This window comes from Hemicordylus capensis, chromosome 17, assembly GCF_027244095.1.
Source record: "Hemicordylus capensis ecotype Gifberg chromosome 17, rHemCap1.1.pri, whole genome shotgun sequence".
Classification (NCBI taxonomy): domain Eukaryota; kingdom Metazoa; phylum Chordata; class Lepidosauria; order Squamata; family Cordylidae; genus Hemicordylus; species Hemicordylus capensis.
The window spans coordinates 13,001,856-13,013,655 of record NC_069673.1 but is presented as its reverse complement, the minus strand read 5'-3'; the positions used below and the strand labels follow the sequence as shown (position 1 = coordinate 13,013,655).

General features: G+C 49.2%; 1 protein-coding gene across 1 annotated transcript in view; it reads left to right on the top strand.

Moving 5' to 3' along the window:
• Window positions 1-438: 438 nt before the first annotated feature.
• MAPKAP1 (MAPK associated protein 1) overlaps window positions 439-11,800 on the top strand; it is a 112,561-nt gene continuing 101,199 nt past the window's right edge. The window contains exon 1 of the mRNA XM_053282117.1: window positions 439-2,321. The gene's annotated coding sequence lies outside the window, so the exon portion shown is untranslated. The remainder of the gene's footprint in view (window positions 2,322-11,800) is intronic.

Genomic DNA, 11,800 nt, shown 5'->3' with positions numbered 1-11,800 from the left:
CATACCTGGCAATCCTTTGGGTGACATTTTTCTTTTGACAGAGTGATTCCAAGAGGGGTCACATACATTTAAAAAAAAAAAAAGCCTCTCCCATATAACATCCATTTTATGGTGGCTATAACGGCATGGCATGTTGGACGGTAAGCATTTATGAAAATTTTTATATTAACATTCTGTTTACCATTATTTATTAATGCCACATTTAAAAATATTACACTGAAAATTTATTCCAATGCACATTAGTAAATAAATTATGCTTGTAATTTCTAATGCATTTTTAATTATGAATTTATCCATGTCTCCTTTTATTTATGATTGCAATGCTCCCCATTGCAAGGCTGCATATATAACGGGAGACACTCTTAATTAAGCATTTGTGGACATTCCATATGACAAAATGTTCTGAGAGTGCATTTATTTTGTGTGTGTTTTGTAAAGGCAATCCCAAAGAACTGTAATCAACCACTGCTCTTCTACCTGTTGGTACTTAATGTGTCAGCAAGCTGAGAAGCAAAAGACGGTGGACAGACTGTGATCCTATCAACACTTGCCTGGGAGTAAGTCATGCTGTAATCACCTGCTTTTGAGGAAGCTTGAATAAGATCAGTCTGTAATGGCAAGTCAAAGATCCTTTTACCATGAATAGGATCAGTTTGAAATGGCAAGTCAAAGATCCTTTTACCATGAATAGGATCAGATAGTAATGGCAAGTCAAAGATCCTTTTACCCTGTGGATAAGCCCTTGGTCAGAGATGCTGAGTGTGAGAGGTCAGCACTAGGTATTAACTGGAGTATTGCAAATCTTTGGGTTCCCAGCCCTTCTGGATTGACCTGGATTCTCCAGGAACTGCTGGCATCAGACTCTTGAAAACAAGCCTGGCAATTCTAATGGCTTGCTATTGCGGAGGAAAATATTGGGGACATGTGGGAGAAAAAGGAGTCCCAAGTAATAACCTTCATCAGAGCTGGCAACCATACAGCAGCAATCCTGGAGATTGTAATGATATTGTGAAAAATATTGGAAACTGTGGGGGGGAGGGGATTCCAGGAATAGCTTCACTCAAGCATTGGCACCTGACCGAGTCCATCTGAAAGGGCAAAAAAAACCCCAGAGACACAATAGATTGATAATCAACACTCAAAGAAGACAGGTGTGACCAGACACAAGAGCAGAGCAAGGCTCCTGGACCTGTGTGGGTTGTGCAGAAGAGGGAACCTTTCCATGTGACATCAGAGAAATGGCACAGGCTGAAATTCCCTCCACTCATGCAAACATTACAGTTACAAGCACTCACCTGATGAAGCGTGTACACACACAATAAGAGTGTAAGAAGAGACCTGTTGCGTCACCCTAAAAGTTCCTGATCCTGCCAGAATGTCAGCTTTTAGGAAATTGCATTTTTATGGTTTTACTGAAATGTCATGAGCTGTCTCATGAGGCCTTTGTGCCTCAAAGGCGGGGTATGAAATCTTTTTTTTTTTAAATTGATCAATCGTGCAGATGGAGTGCTTTGGACACTCAAAAGCCCACTACAAATGCTATGGGGTGTTATTAAGTAACCCCAGCATAGTGACAGAAAACCATACTCTCGATTCAAGCCTGGACGAATAAGCGCAAATCTCTGCATCAAGAGCACTCAGCGGGTGCTCAAAAACCAGAGCCTCTCCCTCACTGAAGGGTGTGTGATCCCTGGTACCGAAAGTCAGCGTTGTAGACTGAAGTTCAGCCTATATACCCTGTTCTATAGCTTGTATAGGTTTGTTTTTATGATTTTATAGATGGTAGTTTTACAGCTTTTACTACCTTAAAATTGCTAATTTCACAGTTCTATATCTCCTTTCACCTTATGCTCGTCAAACACCGAAATAAAGATACTGATTGAGTTGAGTGAACCCTGCTGAGCGGCGCCATCCCTCCAGCCGCTATAACGTAGTAGCTAGCAGGAGAGGGAGGAAAGGGAACCCGGGGAGCACAAGGACCCAGCGCGTACTCTTCCGCGGCGTCGCTTTCCGGCTGGCGCACGCGCAGGAGGCAGCCGGCCTTCTCAGTCCTCCCGCGCCTGGGCGAGGCGCACGCGCAGAAAGCCCGGCGTGCCGGCCCTTCTCTCCCCCGTCTCTCTCTTTCCCTTTAGCCCCGGTCATTTCCGAATGGAGGCGCTATTACTTCCGGGTCAGGACATCCGTGTCTGAGCCGTCTCCTGTGGCCCCGGAAGCGGCCGCCCCGACCCTGGAGAGTCTTCCCTCCCGGCTGGCTTTCTCTCCCCTCAGGGGCGACAGGACGAGGGACCCGGCCCCGAGGAAGAAGAGCGGCGGCGCGGCCGGTAAGTGGAAAGCGGGGCGCAGGGTGGTCCCGCCCTTCGCCCGGGGACCCAGGCGACCGGGCGCCCCGCCCCCTCCCGGAGGCCACGCCCCTCCGGGGGACCCAGGTGTCCGAGCTCTCCTCCCTGCCCCCGCCGCCTGGCCCGTGGTTGGCTGGAGTGGGCGAGCCTTTGCCCAGCCCTCCCTGGATGCTCTCCGCCTGGGCTCGCCCCGCTTCCCGGGCATCCCTGGTTTATGTCCTCGACAAGCTCGCGCAAGCGGGGCGTCCAAAGCTGCCTTCTGCTGAGTCAGAGCCTTGGTCCGTCTGGGTCAGGGTTGCCTACTCTGACTGGCAGCAGCGCTGCAGGATTTCAGACTCTTGGTTTGGTTTGGCTTCCCCAGCCCTAGTGGGGAAGATGTTGGCAGGGATTGAAGCTGGGACCTTGTGCATGCAAAGCAGATGCTCTGCCACTGAGCTGTAGTTCCACACTGGCTAACCAGTTGCCCCGTAACAGCTGGTGTTGGGAGCAGTGTTCCCTCTAAGAGAGATTCCCAGGTGTTGTTGACTACAACTCCCAGAATCCCCAAGCAAAAGTCAGTGCAGCTGAGGATTCTGGGAGTTGTAGTCAGCAACATCTGGGAACCCCTCTTAGAGGGAGCACTGGTTGAGAGGTATACTGCCTCCAAACATGGAAGTTCCATTTACCTGCCATGTGACTGAGGATCCCCATGATCTTTAGATCTAAGTCCAGCTGGATCAGACCAACAGTCCAGCATCTTGGTTCTTGCAGTGGCCAGCTTGATGCCCCTTGGAAGCCTGTGGGCAAGCCATGAAGGCAAGAACCTTCACTCCTAGGAACTGTTGCTTATGCCACCTTTGAACGTGGAGATTTTGGTTAATTGATGCTGATAGAGCTATCCTCCTCTGTGAACTTGTTGGACCTTCTTTTCATATGAACATAAAAGTCCTGGTTGGCCAGGCCGAAAGCCTGTTTTTGCTGTTTTCGATAGTGGCTGGCTAGATGAATCTGGGGAGCCCACAGCTTTCTTCCAATATTATCCTCTAGCAACTGGTATTCTATGGCATGGTGCTTCTGAACATGGAGGTTCTACTTAGCCATTAGGGCCCACTGCTGTTCATGGATCTGATGTATTGTTCTAGGCCTAGGCATTAGACAGAGAAAGGTGTCTGAAATATAATAAATAATGATGGTGTAAGCACGCCAAATATATAGCTGCCATGAAAGTCTGTAGTTTGCATTTGTCCACGAATATATTGCCTCTGTATCTAGAGAATTTCCACTACTGAATAGCATAGGAAGAGCCTTGCTGGAGCAGACTCTAAAAGGGTTAGTCTAATCCAGCATCTGAAATGCTTTCAACATCCTGTTTCTTGGCCATGGAGATACTCCTGGGGGGCTCCCCCCACCTACAGGGCTCGAAAGCCTCTTCCTGTTCTTGCTCCCTGACAACTGGCACTTAGAGGTAGCCTACTTCTAAACATCTGTCAAACCATTGCATTTCCCAGTCAATCTTCCATCAAGTGGTCCTGGGCAGTTTACCCATTTATTTGAGATATTCTTACTCACTCCAGGTAAGAAATCTTGTGCCATTTAAGAACACCTATTAGGGGAAGAGAAGAGGTACTAAGTCGCCACTGCTGAGTGCTGCTGTGAATGTGACAGAGTTTCAATGTGGAAAAGCTCTTTTGTGTAAGAAATAGTATGGTGTGTGTGTGAGACAGAGAGAGTTGTGTGGAATTGCCCGTGTGTCCCTTTTCCTACTTGTGCATGTGCTGGGAACTGCAGCTGGCCTCATATCATAGGGAATGACTGCAGACTGTTGGACTAGGACTGCGAAGTTCAAATCCCCATTCAGCCATGAAACTCACTGGGTGACTCTGGGCCAGTCACTTAACTTAATCGACTTCACAGGGTGGTTGTGAGGATGAAAATAACCATGTACTGTACTCTGGGTACCTTTGAGAAAAAGTGGGATATAAGTGTGTGTGTGTGTGTGTGTGTGTGTGTGTGTGTGTGTGTGTGTGTGTATTTATTGTGCTGTGACTGTATTTGTATGTACAGTCCCTGTGTATGATAACCCTGGGGTGAGTTGCTCACTCTAGCGGAGTGTGTTTGTGCAGGGATGTTAAGCCTGTCATATTCCAGGCAGGGGTCATTTGCCAAGCCAGGGTTCCCGTGGAGGCAGGGATCTATTTGCCAGCAGAATCCTGAGAGGGTTGTTCCCAGATCTTGGATGAGGGAGGCAGACCTTGGTCAGCTCTGAGCAGGAGCTCAAGGCAGGGGAAATGATCAGCACCTCAGACAGCTCCCTGCAGGAGGGGAAAGGGTCACCAAGCAGAGGAGAGGGTCAGCACCCCGGACAGCTCCCTGCAGGCAGGGGAAAGGGTCAGCACCCCGGACGGCTCCTAACTTGGGCACAAGCCAAGGAGGGTTCAGAACCCTGGACAGCTCCAAGCTGGAAAGTAACACAGCAGGTTGGCTTTTGCTCCAGCAACTTGAATGCTGGCTTTGAAGCAATTGTTCCAGACATTGTTTTTGTTTGATGGAATGCTAGATTTGCAGAGCTCTTGCTCACTTGGCTTGCTCGCTAGCATAACACGAACCCTCTGCTTGCTTTGTTTACAGTGTGATACTCTTTTCCTCTGCCAGATCAATGTTAGAAGGCCTTGGCCTATCCTCTTAGGTCCAGTTCAGATGACCAAACAAACCGGTTCAGTTGTGAACATTGTCTTAAAAGCACTCAAGTCTGCAAGTTCCCTCCACCACCACCACTTTCCAGAGCTCCAGTGAGTGAAGCTCTGAAGCGGACCTCAGTGTTGGTTACACTGCTCCTCAGTAGCTCATTCAAACTCAGAAGGGTTGTCCACCTTTGGTTTACACACCAGTGTTCAGCCAGGATTTAAACCAGAGCAGAATCTTAGAAATGGCATGGTTATGGGGTGTGTCGGGCTGCACAATTCTGAAAGTGTGGGATAGAGCAGTCTATAAATCAAATAAGAAAGAAAATCCTCTGCCAGAGGTCATAGCAGAGGATTCTCCCAGTTCCCACTGGCCACAGTAGTGGAGATAGTGTCACTTGCTGTGCCATGTCCAGCACCCTATTTCTGTCAACATAGCTAGGTTAAATAGGAAGCTGCCATCTACTGAGTCAGACCCTTGGTCCATCTCGCTCAGGATTGTCTACATGGACTGGCAGTGGCTCTCCAAGGTTGCAGGCAGGAGTCTCTCCCAGGACTACCTGGAGATGCTGCCCGGGAGTGAAACTGGGACCTTGTGCATGCAAAGCATGAACGTTTCAACCCCTGTCCTCAGTTTCTGATTTTGCAGTGTCTTCTGCAAGCACAGGCTTGTTTCGATTGTTTGCTGGACTCTTCTATGGTTCTTTGAGGCCATGCTTGCCAAAACAGGGAGACCCAGAACACTGCCTCTGTGATTTAAGTGCTCATTATGACAAAGCCATCAAGTCATTCTCTAGCCAAGGCTTGCATGTTTGCTGTTAACTCCCAGTGCAGGTTTGTTGAGCTGGCTGCATCTCCAAGCCACAGATGAACTGTCGATTAGTCTGGCGTTTGCATCCGTGCATATGTATTGCTCCGACTTGCATAGCGAGTCAGACCGCTGGTCCATCTAGCTCATTGTTGTCAGCACGGACTGGCAGCGGCTCTCCAAGGATTCAGGCAGGGTCTTTCCCAGCCCTACCTGGTAATGCCAGATACTGAACCTGAGACCTACAGGAAAAGCCGGTGCTGGGGTGGTCTGTGTATCCGTGCATGGAGCCTCCCATTGAAATTTCTGGTCTGAATGATGCTGCAGATCTCTCCAAATGGGTTTTGAATGTGAAGGCTCCAAAGGAATTATTTTGAAGAGCTGTTCTCAGGTCTGGTTCACACAACCATGCAAAGGCTTCAGGCAAGGTGGCCCCTTTAAGCCCTGTTCTGTCTCCGCAGAGGGGTGGTGCCTGAAATTTCTCGGCGCCCACCTCGGACGCCCTCTAGTTCAGCGGCTTCCGAGGTAGTTTCTGTATTGGAACACATGCTTTGGGATATGTCCTGGTACATACTGTGCTTACGTCACCTAATGGTGCAGCAGGGAAATGACTGGCTTAGCAAGCCAGAGGTCGACGGTTCAAATCCCTGTTGGTGTGTTTCCCAGACTATGAGTAACACCTATATTGGGCATCAGTGATATAGGAAGATGCTGAAAGGCATCATCTCATACTGTGCAGGAGGAGGCAATGGTCAACCCCTCCTGTATTCTACCAAAAGAGAACCACAGGGCTCTATGGTCGCCAGGAGTCCTGCCTGAAACCTTGGAGAGCCACTGCCAGTCAGTGTAGACCAGGACTACTCAACTGCAGCCCTCCAGCTGTTTTTGGACTACTACCGCCCCCATCATCCCCAGCCACAGCAGCCAGTCGGGGTGATGAGAGTTTTAGGCCAACAACTGCAGGAGGTCAGGAGTGGAGTGGCTCAGGTGTCGACAGTACTGAGCCGGATGGACACACATACAGGACACATTTCCCATGTTTCATAGAGAAGCTGCCATATACTGAGTCAGGCCCTTGGTCCATCCAGCTCACTGTTGTCTACACAGACTGGCAGCAGCTTCTCCAAGGCAAGAGTCTCTCCCAGCCGCTTGGAGATGCTCCCAGGGAGGGAACTTGGAGCCTTCTGCATGCAAGCAGGCAGATGCTCTTCCCAGAGCGGCCCCATCCCCTAAGGGGGAGCTCTTACAGTCCTCACACATGGAGTCTCCCATTCAGATGCAAACCAGGGTCATCCCTGCTTAGCACACAGGACAGTTCATGCCCGCTAGACCAGCTCCCTTCCTTTCCCATATTGTGTTCCTTTGCTGGACACAAACAACATCCTCTGATCTGATCCTGCCACTGTGCACACGCCATCAAAGTCCTGGTTATTTGAAGAATTAAGCCGATGGCCTCGCACACATCTAAATCAGCCGAGATGTTTCCTCCCCCCCACCCGAAAAGCACCACCACCACCCTGGACCGTTCGGCACAATCCGGGAATGAAAAATGACACCGCTTTGTCATCTGTTCCAATTGATATTGCACTCTTTGCGGTGACAGCTGAAGAGGCCCACAGGTGCCGTATAAAGAGGTGACCATGTTGTCATATTTCATTTAGGCGTCCCTCTGCAAAGCCATAATTACCTAATTAGGTTGTTAATTAGGAGATTAGCATTTCGCTATGTTGATAGAACGCTCTTTGCAGGCAGGAGCCGGGGAGCAGCTTCACCGGGCCTAATTTATAAGGGCTGCGGTTTCCACCCCACCCCCATGCGCTCCCCCCAAATATTTATTTGCTTCAAAATATTGATGGGGCTTCACCTGGGGAGCATCTGTGCTGACAGGCAAAGCTGGGACCAGCCTGGGGCGAAGGGGTGTCTATATGCCCGCATAAATATATGTGGGCCTAGAGACACCTGGTTATGGGATTTCTTCATTGGCCTCACCTTTGCCCCCCAACTTGATCATTCCTGCAGGCGGGATAATTACTTTGTCGCTTAGCATGTAAATAAAAGCAGATCCCGGGCAGTGCTTGAAACACAGGACTTCAAATAGATGGATAAGTCATTAGCCCAGGACTTGACAAATCCCAGGCACCAGGGAGCCATGGCGCCTAGAAGTTTGACCATGACACATTCTAGGGCATTGGGAGGTAGAGTTGCTTATTAAAGGCTTTACTTGTCCCAGGCAGTCCTGTTTCTTTGGTAAGTATGTGATATACTTTACTTGTAAACAGTGTTCCCTCTAACAGGGATTCCCAGATGTTGCTGACTACAACTCCCATAATCCCCAGCTGCAGTGGCTGTTGCATGGGGATTCTGGGAGTTGTAGTCAACAACATCTAGGAATCCCTGTGAGAGGGAGCACTGCTTGCAAAGATAATAAGAGCGAAGCCCATTTATCCTCCTCAATGTCCATCTCCAAGTCCGTTACTGCTATCAAATGTCATACAAACATAGGAAGCTGCTTTATACCCTGAGCCCATCTAGCTCGGTATTGCCCACACTGACTGGCAGCAGCTCTCCCAGGTTTCAGGCAGGAGTCTGTCCCAGGCCTACCTGGAGATGCTGCCAGGGAATGAACCTGGGACCCTCTTTTCCACTGAGTGACGGCCCCATCCCCTAAGGCAGCAGTTCCGAACATTTCTCCAAATGTTCCTGAATTACAACTCCCATCATCCTGAGCTATATTTTATTGGAGCAACGTCTGGAATGCCACAGGTTTGCAACCCCTAACTGCCCTAAGGGGAATATCTGACAGCTCTCTCATGAAGTCACCCATCCATATGCAAACCAAGGTGGATCCTGTTTAATAAACTAGTCAAGTGGCTACGGGCAGGTCCTGCCTCAGAGGCAAGAGGCCTCCAAATCTCAGTTGCAGGGGAGCAGCGGCAGGAGAGAGGGCATGCACAGACCTCTTGCCTGTGGGCTTCTCGGAGGCATCTGGTGGGCCACTGTGTGAAACAGGAGGCTGGACTAGATGGGCCTCCTTGGGCCTGATCCAGCAGGGCTGTTCCTATGTTCTTAAGTAAAAGGGACAATTCATGCTCACTAACACGGGACCAGCTCTCCTCCATTCCAGCAAATGCTCTCTGACATTTGGGACAGATGTTGTAGGGATGTCCCAGATGATCCAAAGGCAACTTATCGGTGGCGGTTAGAGCTTCTGAAGATACCCATCATTATATGCTTGTTTCCGCGCCTTATTTCTAAGGAGGCAAGAGAAGCTTTATTTCCCAAACTCCCTCCATGTTTACATTCCTGGCCCGTACTCCAGAAAATCAATTTTCTCTCCGCAATAAAGGGAGTTTGCTTAATGGAATATTTGCCTCTTTAGCATTTGCCGTGAAAGACGGGGACGCATTTTACATTGGGAGGCATGGGCTGAATCGTCTTGATGATCCTTGTTGATTTTTCTCTGTTTTTATTAGGATTGCTTAACTCTCTTGTGATTTTAAGGAGGGCCATCAATCAATTAAAAGGAATCTCTGTTGAGTAATTGTATTTGTTTTAGCTGATGAATAGATTGATGAAATGTGCATTGGATGCCATTCTGATGCAAAAGCATGCTTTCTTTGTTTTTCTTTGATTTTGTGGCTTTGTCATAGAGGCATTCCATCCTGTGGGTGGGGGAGCAGGGAGAATGCCTCTTCTAGAAAAACATGAAGGGAGTTGGCCAAAATTCAAAACACAGTTCAAACCATAGTTTCCGATTCTGGGTGTGAGGTAAATCCTAGTTTGCGGCAACCATGGTTTGCCCACTTCAGAATCACCGCAAACTATAGTTAGCGCAACTTAGCAAGGCCCTTCTTTATGTTCTTAGACCAAGTCTGAAGTAACAGTTATGTAGGACCAGCCAGGCCCCTGTTTGCTCCCCAAATCACTCCCCAGGTCATCTGATTGGGCTGGGCTAATAAGCTGCAATACCCTCTTTGGCCATCATCTGGGTGGTGCTGCTGAGCAGCAAAGATGTGAGCCAAATGGGCCTGACTCTTGGAGACTGTCATTCCACCCCATCTCTCTCTCACACACTCACACTTACACACACCCCTCTGCACCATATGCTGCTATCTATTGAATTCGTGGCCAATTCCAGATTTAAACCAGAGAGAGTCCCCCGCTTAGCTACTATCTCACGCCAGTGAAGGCCCTCCCTTGCCTGTTTCCCATTCTCTCGGTGACATGGTTAGTGTTTATGATCCTGACTAAAAGAAAAGCCAAACGTGAAGTTAAAAGGAGGCGGTCTGTGTCAGAATTCATGAGCTTGCCTGAGTCCTCAAATGGGGTCGCGTTCTCCTTGCCGGCTGCGTTTTCGAGGTTAAAATACTTGTGCTTGCCTCATACTGCTTTTCGCAGCGTTTTCGGAATATGGGGTATTATACTTTTCTTTTTCGCATAGCGCAATGGGGCTCTGTTCCTTTCTAAGGATTCGAAAGGCACAGCTGCCTGCAGATTTCCCTTTCTGTCTGTGATTTTTGTAGTCGCGTTTTAACTTTTTTATGCACCGCTTTGACTGGAGGCTACCGTTTGGGGAGAAATGCAGGCAAAACGGCGTTGTTTTTCAGGTTCCAATTTACAGCCAGGAGCCAGTCAACTTTCTTTGCTGTGTCTGCCTACAGCTCCAGTGTGACGTCGTCCTCCTGACTTTGTGGTGTCGGTACACCGCTGTTGATACACTGGGTTTCCAGATAGTTAGGTGTTGGAGCGACATGGTGTTAGAAGTGGCCAGGAAGGGCTTTAAAGGAAAGAAAAGGAAGCATACTCGAGCTCTCTCCCCACCTCTCAGTGCTTAGCAATCTGGGGCTTTGTTCAGTAAAGACACAGAGTAAGAATTGAGGGATTGGAATGATCACATTCGCTACTATGGAGTGTGGCAACAACCGGCAGCTTAGATGGCTTGAACAGGCTACTAGACGAATTCCCGAAGGAAGAGAGCTCTGTCCCTGGCTATTGGTCCTACTGGCTGTGTAGAGCCTCCATGTTCATAGGCAGTATATCTCTGAATACTAGTTGGTGGGGGAGCAGCCGCTGAAGTGGCCGGTTGCTTTCGTGCTCCCATGTATGGGCTTCCCGGAGGCAATTGATTGGCCGCCGTGGGAAACAGAGGACAAGCCTTAGGGGACCTTTGGTCTCTCCCAGCAGAACTCTTCTTATCCCCGCAGCCACGATAGTTTAATGGAGCATCCCATTCAGAGGCAGTCTACCTCTGAAAACGGGAGGTTGCCAGGCGGGAAAGACCTCTGCTTGGATTCCAAAGGGCGTTTCTTACATCCTTGACTTTCTGGATCAGCGCAGGGCAGGGCAGTACTCTGTTTCCAACAACAGCAGCAACAAATATTTATACACCGCTTTTCAACAAATGTTTCCAAAGTAGTTTGCATAAAGAAACAAGAAAGAGAGAGAAGCAAGCAAGCAAGCAAGCCCTCTGTTCCCAAAGGGCTCACAATCTAAAAAGAAACTTAAGCTAGACGCCAGCAACAGTCACTGCAGGGGTACTGTGCTGGGGACGGATAGGGCCAGTTACTCTCCCCCTGCTCAGTAAAGAGACTCGCCTCTTTAAAAAGGTGCCTCTTTGCCCAGTTAGCAGGGGTCAGCCAGGTACCACTGAGAAGCTCAAAAGCAAGACCTAATGGCTGATGACCATCCCTTTACTGCCCTCCCACAGATGTTGACTACAGCTGCCATCCTCTCTGACTATTGGCCACTGTGGCTAAGGGTGATGGGATTTGTAGTCCAACATCTGCAAAAGGGCCAGGTTTGCTCAGCCCTGCCTTGCTGGTTCTCTTTGGAGTCTAGGGACCGGAGCGGAAGCCGTACCTGGATACGGCCGTAGAATCGCCGCAGATCTGATTTTCCTCCTCATCGCCTTGACTCTTCCGGCGTCTTCTTATCCCGCTAAGGCAACTTCAGCCCCTTTCAACCTCCAGGAACCAGCTCGAAGTTTGGGGCTC